This window comes from Cryptomeria japonica, chromosome 2 (assembly GCF_030272615.1).
Source record: "Cryptomeria japonica chromosome 2, Sugi_1.0, whole genome shotgun sequence".
NCBI classification, from domain to species: domain Eukaryota; kingdom Viridiplantae; phylum Streptophyta; class Pinopsida; order Cupressales; family Cupressaceae; genus Cryptomeria; species Cryptomeria japonica.
Genome location: NC_081406.1, coordinates 666,080,747 through 666,094,066, shown reverse-complemented (window position 1 = coordinate 666,094,066; position 13,320 = coordinate 666,080,747).

Below are 13,320 nucleotides of genomic sequence, written 5' to 3'. Positions count from 1 at the left end.
TATCTATGTATATATACATATGTACATATATATGTATGTATGTATGTATATGTATATGTATGTGTGTATATATATATATACATATACATATCTACAAGTATATACATATACATATACATGTATATGTATATGTATATATGTATACATATACATATACATATACATATACATATACATGATATGTATACATGATATGTATACACACACACACACACACACACACATATAACATATATATACATATACATATACATATACATGTATATGTATATATATGTATATATATGTGTATGTGTATGTGTATGTGTATGTGTATGTGTATGTGTATGTGTATGTGTATGTGTATGTGTATGTGTATGTGTATGTGTATGTGTATGTGTATGTGTATGTGTATGTGTATGTGTATGTGTCTGTGTATGTGTATGTGTATATAATATATGTATATATGTATATGTATATGCATATATGCATATGTATATGTGCATATGTGCATATATGCATATACATACATACATATATATTGATATATGTGTGTGTGTGTGTGTGTGTGTGTGTGTGTGTGTGTGTGTGTGTGTGTGTGTGGCTCGCCTTAAACAGCACATACTAAGCATTGACCACTTAGTGTGGTTGGTGTGGGGCCCATTAAACTCGGTTCTAAAAGAGTCACGTAAACCGTAATAGTCAGCTATCACCCACCCAATTCCCACACATAACCCAAACCAAATTTAAATCGTCGTTGTTGCACTGCAGAAGCTAAATGAATTCAAAATTTCAAATAAATATATAATCATTATGCAACTAACTATCAATATGAGGAATCTCACATTTGATGAGTAAGAAAAGCAATGCTAATTTGTACGGTTCATGCATATGTTTAGGCACTAGGCTGAACAAACTAGAATTATTTCTTTTATTTTTTTTCATACCACTCTTTGTCAATGGGTACATCCATCGAATCACATTAGATCTGATAATATATATGTATTCATATGTACTCAACTTTTAAATTACCCAATATGTAGTGATTACATTTGCTTATTTGTTTGTAGAAATTTTGTTTAAATGTTTTCTTTTTATGTTTAATTAAAAATTGAATATGTGTATTAAATATTTTTTTACATATATAGATATTTTTGTCTTCTTTTTCTAACACTGTGCTAAATTAGAAGAATGGTTATAGGTTTAGGGACACTACTATAAGACCCCGCCTCATTAAAGATTAATGTAACCTCAAATTCCAAATACATCTAGACTATTTAGGTTTAAATATGTGGTTATGTGGTTATGTGATTATTTCATTGGTTAAATTCTAAAGTGTGTTCTTTCTCCCTTGAGGTGCCTTGAAGAAAATCTAATTTAATTTAAGATGATAATTGAACAAATTCTTATGATTGATTAGCATAAGAAGATTGATAGCCCTTGCATTAATATTATTAGATGATTATTAGAATTATGCACATTAGAATTGTTGATATGATCACATTTACAAGATGGAATTTGGGTGTCACACTAATGGTTCATAAGATTGTGAGAATTTAGCTAACAATTAGAATGAATTATTAATGTGGTCTAATTATGTCAATGGTTGTATTGTGCAGGAAAAAAAAGGAAGAATTGAGGGACATCAAGACCAAACTAATACCCCTTGGGAAGTCCCAAGTGTAGCTCTACTAAGGAAATGAGAGTATTCTTGTTAAGAGGGTTGTGTTTCGGTCTTAATAATGTGGGTCTACTTTAAATATATTTTTTGGAGAGAGTTGTTTGGTGAGGCTTAAGTTAGGTTAGGGTATGGATAACCCTAGTTAAGTTAAAACCCGTATGGATCTTTGTGTGGGTTTCAAAAAGGTGTTATTTGGTCAATTTTATGGGTTCTTGTGTAAAAATAGGTCCCTAGGGTCAATACCTTGGGGTTGGGGACCTCTAGAACATGCGATATTGTCCTTAGGGCTTAATGGGACCCTTCAAAAGCCCACTTGTTTGAAAGTGACGAGTTAGGGTTTGAGAGAGAGTGTTAGGGTTGAGATCCCTACATATCTTATGAGGGGAGAGGTAAAGCCATTACCCACTTCTCCTCTTGGAGAACTTTTTCTTATGGAAGAAGGTGGAATATGTAGAGGAAAAAAGGAAACGGAGATTCTCCATAAGGAGATGCAAGGTCAAGATGGAGTTTTTATAGAGATAAGTCATCATATCCTTCTCATGATCAGTCCAGTGCAAATTTATTGTTTATGTATGGTTACTCAACGAAGTTTGTTTGGAGAAGTTGCTAGAAAGGTTTTTGTATCAAGACTTAATTTATTTTAGAGAGATGTCCCCACCATAGATCAAAATGGTGGACAATGGCTTTACTTGCTCGGGGGTATGGCTAGGACCCGTAAGGTCTCATGATGCCATTATGGATGGGAGGAGACCAAGACCTCATTTGATTGTTTTGGTTAGTTATATCTTTAATGGAAAATCATATATTTGTCTTGAAAATGGCAGTACATGGGTGTTGATGATGCTATGCATAATGTAAGGGAAGAGAAAGTCTTCATTTGTTATGTTTCATTGTTCCATCTCCAATATATATATATATATATATATATATATATATATATATATATATATATATATATATATATATATATATAGTTTTAAAGGAAAATAATAGTCTAATGTAAAGTTACGAAGAATTTACACATGTGAATAAAATCAAGATAAAATTGTGTGTATTCATATTAATTGTTTCATTACATTAAGAAGGTTTAAGAGCAGGTATGCATTTATTGTTTCCTCATTGTTTTACCTTGAAACATGAGTTATTTAGAGTTTCTATACTTGTGTGTAATGAAAGGGAAGATCATGTAGGATTTATAAATTGTTCATAATTATATTTATGATATCTTTGTGAAAACTAAATAAAAAGTTTGTATATTTCTGTAAGATCAATTTTATGTTTAAAAGAAAGCCTTAGTTTGTGGCTTTCCCATTGTCTTGAAATGATAATTTGAGTTATAATCCACTTGATGTTGAAAATTTTCATTGTGTATTTGAAGAGAAAGCTGTGTAAGATTATATACTTTGGGTTAAAAGAAATCTGTAGAAATTTTACATTTTCTAATATGAGGAACTTGTAGGGAAAGGTATGCACTAAGTATTCCATCTTGTGTTCAGGAAAAGCTTAGTCTCATTTACCAAATTCAAAAAAAAAAGGTTAGAAATCTTCATATTCTTGAAATATAAATATATAGATGCAATACTATAAATGTTTTTGATTATATTTTTCTGTAAATGATAACTATATATAGAACAACCCACTAATTGCATTAAATCATTGTTTAACATGCATACCTCTAAACATAGATAGGTGAATCATTGTATCGGTATACAAGAGTATACACAGTTTGCTTACTATAACTGAGACAAAATATATCCAGTTATACATGAAATTAAAAAGAAAAGGAGTCCCTTCTTATTAGTAAAAGAAAATTAAAAAAATGCCATGGAGCTGGCTAGGATCAATGTTCACGGTAAGACCAAAGTAAACCACAAATAGCAAGGATGGTAGTTGTACTGGGAGTGGAATTCAATGAATGGAAGAAATGATATTAGTGACCTGCACTGCAGGAATACATGAACTGGAGACTTGGATTCTTAAAGTGATCTGAATTATGGATTCGGACGACAACATCTAAGTGAGAACCTGTGGTGTTGTGGATGAACAAGATAATACCGAATTGAAGCAAGCCAAAAAGTATTGCATTCAATTTGAAAATTCAACATATAGTAGTCCAAGGGATTCCAAGGGTCACCAACAACTCCTTGAGAATCAAAAAACCAACAGTCATATTAGGTTTATTTACATAATAAAATCTAAAACTATGTAATTTTTCAAAAAACTATATAAAATTTGTCCTAACTTTAACTAGGCATAACTTTCTACACATGACTCGAAATTACGAGCCGTTTAACTCGTTGAAAAGATCTCCAACAGTTGTAGGTGAAAACTGAAAGAACATGCCCCACTTTCAAGAGATAAAAATGCCCTAAAAGCCTTCAAAAATATCATTTACTAACATATAGAAAAACGAAAAAAATATATATCAATATTTTCAAATTTTCTTCTGATCATAAAGCCATCGTATGCGTTTCTGATTTTTCCACTACACATGATGAGCTCTTATATTGATTATAGTATACTCTCTGATAAGATAACACCATGATATGAGTTTGGTATCAGCCTGGAGAGTGGAGAAAGCCAGCAGGAAGAATGAGGGTGAAGTTTGTGACATGAGCTTGACTCGGCACCGCATGGTTTGGATGTGTATATAGCCCCATGAACCCTTCAATAGGCAACCATCGTAGGCACGCTTTCACCATTGACACATTAAATCTGTGCACCTATTACTTGCAACACTAGTGCATTGGTTACTTATATCTTCACATGGTGAGCACTTGTGGTATAGGTCTCAGCTATGCAATCACTCATTAATATGCAAGGAGATGGGTTGATAAATTTGACTGATAATAATCGTAATGTTAGTCAGCCTACCAAAAAGATGATGCTTACCCCAACACCCTCTTCTGGACTGGCGTGGGGAGCCAATCAACACGTCTCTTCCAAATAAATGTGTCATTTCCTATGTCAAAATTCAAGAAAATGTTGAGAATAAGTCTATAGTTAAAAAAAATATTAAATCATGTACCTTGATGGCTCGTAAGAGTAGGTAGATGTGCTTATAGGCATTTCTTCATCTAATATATCTTCCTAGCCTGATACTTGAAGAAACAACGAACCAATAGCTTGAAGCTAGCAAATATCCCTTTGAATATATGTCATTTCATGTAGGTTGTGTGCATAGGAGGGTACTATAAGCATTAATGTCAGACGATACACAATGTTATTCTATCTGGCTGAAGTTATTTTGGTTCCAAAGCAGACCTTTGTACAGCGTGTTAGCAACAGGTTAGTCAATCACAACCGTTTATTGTAAAATCAACGGTATAAAAACGTGCGACTAACACGCATGTTAATCAATCCGTACTACCATTTTTAGAACCATAATAGACGTGTCCATTCTATCCTGATACTTAACTTTTGTGAAGAGTTCCTTCGTTGTTGTCATGTTTGTTGAGAGAGAATCCCAATGTTAGGTGTTGTCCTATCCTTCATTGAATGATCAACAAATTGTTAACAAAGAATAATAGTGCAATAGGAAAAAAAAAACTTTTACGCTCATGTCAGGGAAAAGGAAATAATGTAAATAAGGGTAGCAATGTTAGAGTTGCAGTGAAAGTATAAGTAAACATACTTTAATCGATTTCATTGTAGTTGATTGAGGTTTGTATGAAGGAAATCTTCTGTATTAAAAAGAGTGATTTCATTCAATAACAAAATAATTTGTACCAGGTGACAGGTACTGATGAAGTCATTATGAGGTACTGTTAAGACAATGTTTAACAATGAGCGTAATATTTTGTTGAAGATATTAGATATGTCATTCAGAAACTAATGAAAGAAGCCATTCAATGTAGACCTGTCATTCAAATGCATAGCTATATGAATTACTTTAATATCAAATGGGATTGTCGTCAAGATTTAATAATAAATGATAATAGAATTTATTTTATTTTAAATGAGATTTTCTTGTTTAAAAAAATAAAATAAAATATTTTGGCAGATGATAATAGAATTACTTCTATATTAAAATATGATTTTTCATCCAATAAAAATAGAATAAAGATTTCTATAGAAATTATAATACAATTATTTCTATATTAAAATGTGAAAGATGCCCCATAAAAATAGAAATAGAAGGTAGATTGACTGAAATCTTGCTTTATAGAATTTAAAATGAAAGTTTCCATAGCTAATTCTATAAAAAAAAATTAAGAAATATAACAGAAATCATTCTATATTAGAATGTAATATAAATGCCATTCCACATTTTATTATATAAAATAGTAGGAAGTGATAATAAAACCCATTCAATAATGGAATGTAAATTTATTTATTATAAAAAATAAAATGAAAGGCTCTTTTATTTTAAAGTGTAAAATAGTGATGAGATGAGAATAAAATTATTTTTAAATTATAATATGATCCCTAGTATTTTACAAAATAAAATATAAAATTTGGATTATAAGACTATGATAAATTATTGAGTTGATATTTTAATGCGACTTCTAAGTAAGGATTTATAATAGATACATAGAGGTATCTAGCCAATAAGATGGGATAACAGATATTAAGCTATATATAAAGTTCCCAATCTATAATATTAGTAAATTAGATCAGTTAATTATATATTGAATGAATTTAAAGATTAAGTGACCATCTTCATCTATTCAAAGACCAAAATTGTCAGTGTTAGTCCCATGGTTGAAAAAATAAGTACAAATATTATTTCAATTTCTAAAGTCAAAGGTTTAAAATCACCATGTAAAGTTATTATATACTTGATGGAGATAATAGTAAACATTTGGAACTATTAGATAACTAGGTTGGATGTCTTAGAAATATGGTTAATTAAAATCTATGTTAAGCCTTGGATTGTTCCATAGCAGCATAACTAGTTAAATGGCTCTATACATTGACTTAGTTATGAATGGTCGTTGTATGAATCATATGATTAAAGGAATGCATACTTTTACCATGATTAAGCATTTCATACATTGTTATATATAGATATGTATATATATATATATATATATATATATATATATATATACATATATATGTATATATATGTATATATATATATATATATATATATATATACATATGTATGTATATATATGTATATGTATATATATATATATAGTATACATATATATGTATATATATATATACATACATAGTATATATATACATACATATGTATATAATATATATACATATATATACATACATATGTATATATATATATACATATATATACATATATATGTATATATATATATATATATGTATCTATACATATATATATATGTATGCATATATATGTATGTATGTATATATATATATGTATATATATATATATATACATACATATATATACATACATATATATATATATATATGTATATATATATATATATATGTATATGTATATATATGTATATATATATATGTATATATATGTATATGTATATGTATACATATACATATACATGTATACATATACATATACATATGTATATGTATACATATACATATGTTACATATGTATGTACATACATATGTATATACATATGTATGTACATATGTATGTACATACATATGTATATACATATGTATGTGTATATATATATATATATATATATATATATATATATATATATATATATATATATATATATATATATATATATATATATATATATATATATATATATATATATATATATATATATGTATGTATGTATATATATCCTAAAAATTGTTTGCCTTTTTGCCTAAGAAAATGTTGGGCATTACAACTACAAAGGTGTCAAGTTTAAATTAACATGATTCATCATTTCTTCAATTTATATGCATCCCACAAAATTTAACATAATAATTGTTATAGAGCTTTCCCAAATTTCTTCACTTCCTACATCCATAATTTGAAGGAAACCCACTTTCCCCAAATTTCTTCACTTCCTACATCCATAATTTGAAGGAAACCCACAAGATGAAAGGATACATATAACATCAATGTTCAAAATTAAGTATTACATAGTTTGTACCGATTCCATTTAGATTACTTATAGGTTACCTAATGTATAATCTTATCCAATTCTATTCTTATAGTTATAATGTTATAGATTATATATTTCAAGGTTATTGCATTGAATAGATTCATGTGGTATGCAATGTTTTTTAAGATTTTAATATATTCATGTTTTACTGCTTTATAATGCTATAAATACATAGAGCAATTGTAAATAGTGTCATATCTTCAAGCCCATTACTCTTCTTCTTTTTGATCCTTTCATTTATGTTTCATCATTGTCATATATTTATTTCTAGGTGGTATTACTACTATGTTTGTCATGTTCTTTCATGCTTACATTTTATTGGATATGCTTTCATATTTAAACTTACATGTTCACATCTTCTATGATAGGTATTCCTTATGCTTAGAGGATCTATTTATGTAGATTCCTTATTTATTTTATGTCCTTGATATTAGAGGAAACATTGGGTGCACCTCATTATCCCCTTTCCATATGTGTTTGCATACTCACATCTCAATATATATGGTGTTAATGATAGAAAACTATTACATGATTATTATATTCTACATGTCCACATCATTTTCTCCTCTCCTCCAATTATTTGTATTCCATGTGTGCAAATAAGTTGAGGGGATCATATGCTATCACTATTGTTATTAGACATAATTATGGTTGTAGCTGTGAGCTCTTGCTTATAATAATTGCCAAATAGATCCTTACTCTTTTTTTAATTTTTAGGAGTCATATTTTGTGTCAAATAGGGTCTTATTTATTTATTTGAATAAAATCTTATGTCTACATCACTTAGAATCCTATCATATGCTATCACTATTGTTACTAGACATAATTATGGTTGCAGCTGTGATATCTTGCTTATAATAATTGTCAAATAGATCCTTGCTTTTTTTTAATTTTTAGGAGTCATATTTTATGTCAAATAGGGTCTTGTTTATTTATTTGAATAAAATCTTATGTCTACATCACTTAGAATCCTTTTTCTTTTTGTGCTAAAAAATATCGTTATCCTTTTCCATTTTATTTTTTTCAAGAACAACTTAGAAAGTATGTTTATGTACATTTGTTAATTATTGACAAATGCAATTAATTGGAACCTTTTATATTGTTCTTAAAGGTCTTTACATAAAAAAAATCATTGCAAATAGAGTATGAAATTGGACATCATTATCTACATCCTCTTTATGGGTGTCTAAATATTTTTTTCATATTGGCTACTTGTTATACTTTTCAATGTATCTTCATAGTAGTTCACATGCAAGTCAAAATTGGGGCGAATCTCAAGATAGGTGTCATACACCATCCCATCATAATGTTTTAAGTTAAATTTAATTAATTGCTTGTTTATTATACACACATAGATGGGGCATCCTACTTGGAGTGACACTATATATGACACCTATAATTTGAATACATCAATTTGTAAGTATCTAATAGTATCATGAAAGTAGCTAAATACAACCATGAAAATTTTCAATGTGTAACAATTGTTATAGAAAATGAATTATAACCTCATGTTCCCATATGTTTCTTACTATATTTTCTACTTAAATTTAAGTAGTTATAGTGTTCCCATGAGAAATTAAAATTATGGAAAAAGGATTACATAGAAAAAAGTCAGGTGTCTTTATAGATTAGAGACTTGAACTATCAAACTTATTTATAGTTTGAAATAAAATACTTGGGAGTTTCTATGTCTATCTTAATGGGGAGATTCAATAAGATGGAGCTACACAAAATTGGTTGGGAGTGTTGTAATTTTGTAACTTTTATTTTAGTAAAATATAATGGTAAAAATTGAATACCCTAAACTTTTCTTCTTCTTTTTGGGCTTGATTTGACTAGGAGATCCTCAGTTCAATGAATATCATAAAAGTGACATGCTTCAATATAATTTTTTCCATATAACCTAATTTCACCTGCACAAATCCCCAAGGATGGTCCTAATTCTCATTACATCTATTCATTATCTCAAGTCAAATTTGTGACAACAAACTTAACACAACTTAGATCCATGAGTGTATGAACGACCCTAAAGTTTCAAATTTCAAATTTAGAACCTAATCCCAAGATAACTCCCTCTAGTTAGATTGCATGGGTTGAATTTCAAGAATGAAACATGTTAATTTATGTGCTAAAGTATTGAATATAGGGACAAACCTTAACTTATTATTAAACTACTAAAGAGACATTTGGGAATCACATAGAGAGCATAATGAAGAATCAATATTGTATCATTAGATTGTATGATCAACTTAGACATCAATAAACATTTTTTTACTATTCTTGATCATTTGTTTCATGCCATAGACATCTTAGCAAGGGTTTTACCAAAAGAGAACATGCATAGACTAGAAAGATCCTAATTGATGCATTTTGACACTACCCCTTTCAAACTCAAGTTCTAAGCATCAAGATGAATAGATTCCATGAATCAAATTCAATAAAGAAAACTTCAGGTTCAAGGTTTAGATTCATCAAATCTATAAGTAACAAGACCATTTAGATTGTCATGAAAATGAATTTGAACAATAGATTGATTTTTAGTATATATGTGTTCATCCAATTACTTCTAAAATATTAACAAATTGACAAAACAATTGATAACATCTATTACAAAGAAATTTCATACCTAGAGTTAAATATCATTTATTTATTTTAATAGATTGTCAAAACTTCTTATTCATTAAATAATTTATAAGAGTAAATAATTATTTTAAATATTTATTTAACATAAATTTTACCAAAAAAAAAATGATTTTGTTTTCCTTTTCAAATATCTAATATAAAATTATTTCATTTATTGAAATTCAATACATATATGTTATAATGAGTGTAATGTAATGTTAATATTATTATTCGTATGTTATAATGAGTGTGATGTAATGTTAATATTATTATATAAGCATAATTTTATTTACAAAATATATATCAAAGAAAACTAACATATTAATATTGGTATCACATTAAAAATATTTTTTATTATAATTATACTTATAATTTAAAAACTACATTGTCCAATATTAGAAATAAAGTTTTAAAAGAAAATTCTTAAACTTTCTAAATATATCAGTTTACACTTATCCTATATTGACTATTTTTTTTATATTATAAATCGAGAGACCAAAAAGATGTTTATACAGATGAGTTCAGGGGAGGCAGGGCCTCAACAGTGAAACCAAAAAGAACTAGACGAGTGTCATATACAATGCACTAAAAGAAAGCTCCAAAATAAAGTTGTGCTTGTTGCCATAAGGAACTAGACGAGGATTTCATCCTGGTCTTCTAGCCATGTGGTCCACCCCTGTGGTCCTTCCATCCAGACCACCTTCTTCCTTTCCATGATTTGTATGCACATGTCAACCCTGTTGAAGGGGGGAGCTCTGGTATCTTGAAGTTCTTTAATGAGTTTCTTAACTGCACTCTCGAAGGTAGTTTGATTTTCTACGATCCTTGCCCATTCATAACCATCTTGCATCGCGTATATAAACATGGTGGCTCAGCCTTCTTTGAGGAACCGTAGGAGTTTGTTTCGTTCAACATTCATCAGGAAGCAAACCTGTACAACAATTTTATAATGTGTGAGTTTTTTTTAAAAACCAGTAAGTTCCCTAGCATTACCTTGGAACTTCTCTTTATTTCTGAGTTTCCAAATAAACCAAAGGATAAAAGAAGACAAAATTTGCCTAATTTAGTTAGCATCCTTTTTAAGATTATTGACGAAACCAATAACTATATCATAAGTGAAGATATGCTCAGTATTTGATATTCCAAACATTAACCAGATCTCCCTAGCAAAAGAGCAATCAAGGTAGATGTGCCGAGTGGACTTAGGTTTATTGTAGACAGAACAAAGATCATATGCAGCTAGATTATTCCTAATAGGCAATCTATCCAGTAAGAGTTGCCATCTGAAACACTTGATCTTAGCGGGGATGAGATATTTCCAAAGGTTCTCAAAGGTTTTATACCAAGCAGTAGGGATGTGGTGGACATTCCATAGAGTGTTGACATGGTCGATCACAAATGTGTCCTGGTTAAGCAGGTTGTAGATAACTTTGGATTTAATTTTTGGGAGGAGGGAGTCATCCTTCCAAAGGAATGAGAGGTACCTGTGGGTGTCAACATGAGTGTTCTTAGGGAGATTGAGGGTGTTACGGGCATTCCTAATCATATTGTAGGTCCGCTTATGCGAAGCAGGGAGATTAAATTTACTACTAAGTTCCTCCCAAGTGATGAGGTTGTCATTTTCTAGGATATCCATAAGATACTTGGTCCCCTTGTTATGCCAGAATCTAGCAGAACAGCCTTGGGTCAAGGCCAGTGGCTTAGAATTGTGCTGGAGGTTCCACCATATCGACCTTTCACCATGTATAGTGTTATCACAGTCAATGCTAGAGTTGCAGATAAGTCTACGCACATGCTCCCAAGCTTTCCAGATGGACTTAAAGAACCAAGTGCCTTGGACAAACACCGAGAAACTTCCAGTAAGTAGATCACTGAGTGGGAGGACTTTCCATGATTTGGCAGCCTTGGGGAATCCATTTTGAATGTTGTTTCTGATAAGAATCTTCCAAGGTTCTTGCCCATCTAGTGCATGAAATATCCATTTGGCGGCAAGGGAGATTCCTTGCAGCTTAAGATCCTTAAGGCCCAAACCTCCAAGTTTTTTGTCTAAGTGGCACCAGGCCCATTTTACCGCATGGGCCTTTCTTTTGCCCTTACCATCAGACCAAAGAAAGCGTCTAATAGCCTTTTGAATTTCATAAATTTGATAATTGTTGAACATCCAAATCGAAGAGTAGTAGATACTGTATGAGGAGAGGATTTTTTGACGTACTTGAACCCTACCTGCTAGGGAGAGGATCCTATTATCCCACTTGTTGAGCTTCTTATCAATTTTCCCCTTAACCCAAGTCCACATGTCCAGAAGAGAGGGGGAAATAGAGAAGGGGATACCGAGATACTTGACAATCATGTTGGGTCCTCCCCATGAGTACCTGTCTTGCTATAGCCAGTCTGGAGGTTCATCCTTCTAGCCAAGTAAAATAGATTTGGAGCTGGAGATCCTGGCTCCATAGGCTTTACTAAAGGTGTCAATTTTAAGGTTGAGGGAATCGATGTTTTGCCTAGAGAGCTCCAGGAAAAGAGAGGTATCATCAGCAAATTGGATATTCAACAATTCAGAGTCATCCGGCAGCACGATGCCATGGACTCTAGGAGATAGAGTATCATCTCTAAGCAGATAAAAGAGGGCATCTGAGGCAATAACAAACAGAGCAGGGGCAAGAGGGCAACCCTACCTTATGGATCTAGAGAGAGGAATAGGCTGGGATAGGGTTCCATTAACTTCAATCATGGCGGAAGCATCTTTGAGGAGAATTCGGACATAGTCACAAAACTCATTAGGGAAGCCAAAAGCTCGAAGCATCATAAGGATGAAATCCCACTTGACTCTGTCATAAGCTTTTTCAAAGTCCACAAGGAATATGGCAGCATCCTGGTTAGAGGTTCTGGCTGATTCCATGGATTCCCAACTAGTGAGAAGGTTTTCCAATATGTACCTGCCTTTAATGAATCCAGTTTGGGTAAAGCAAATGA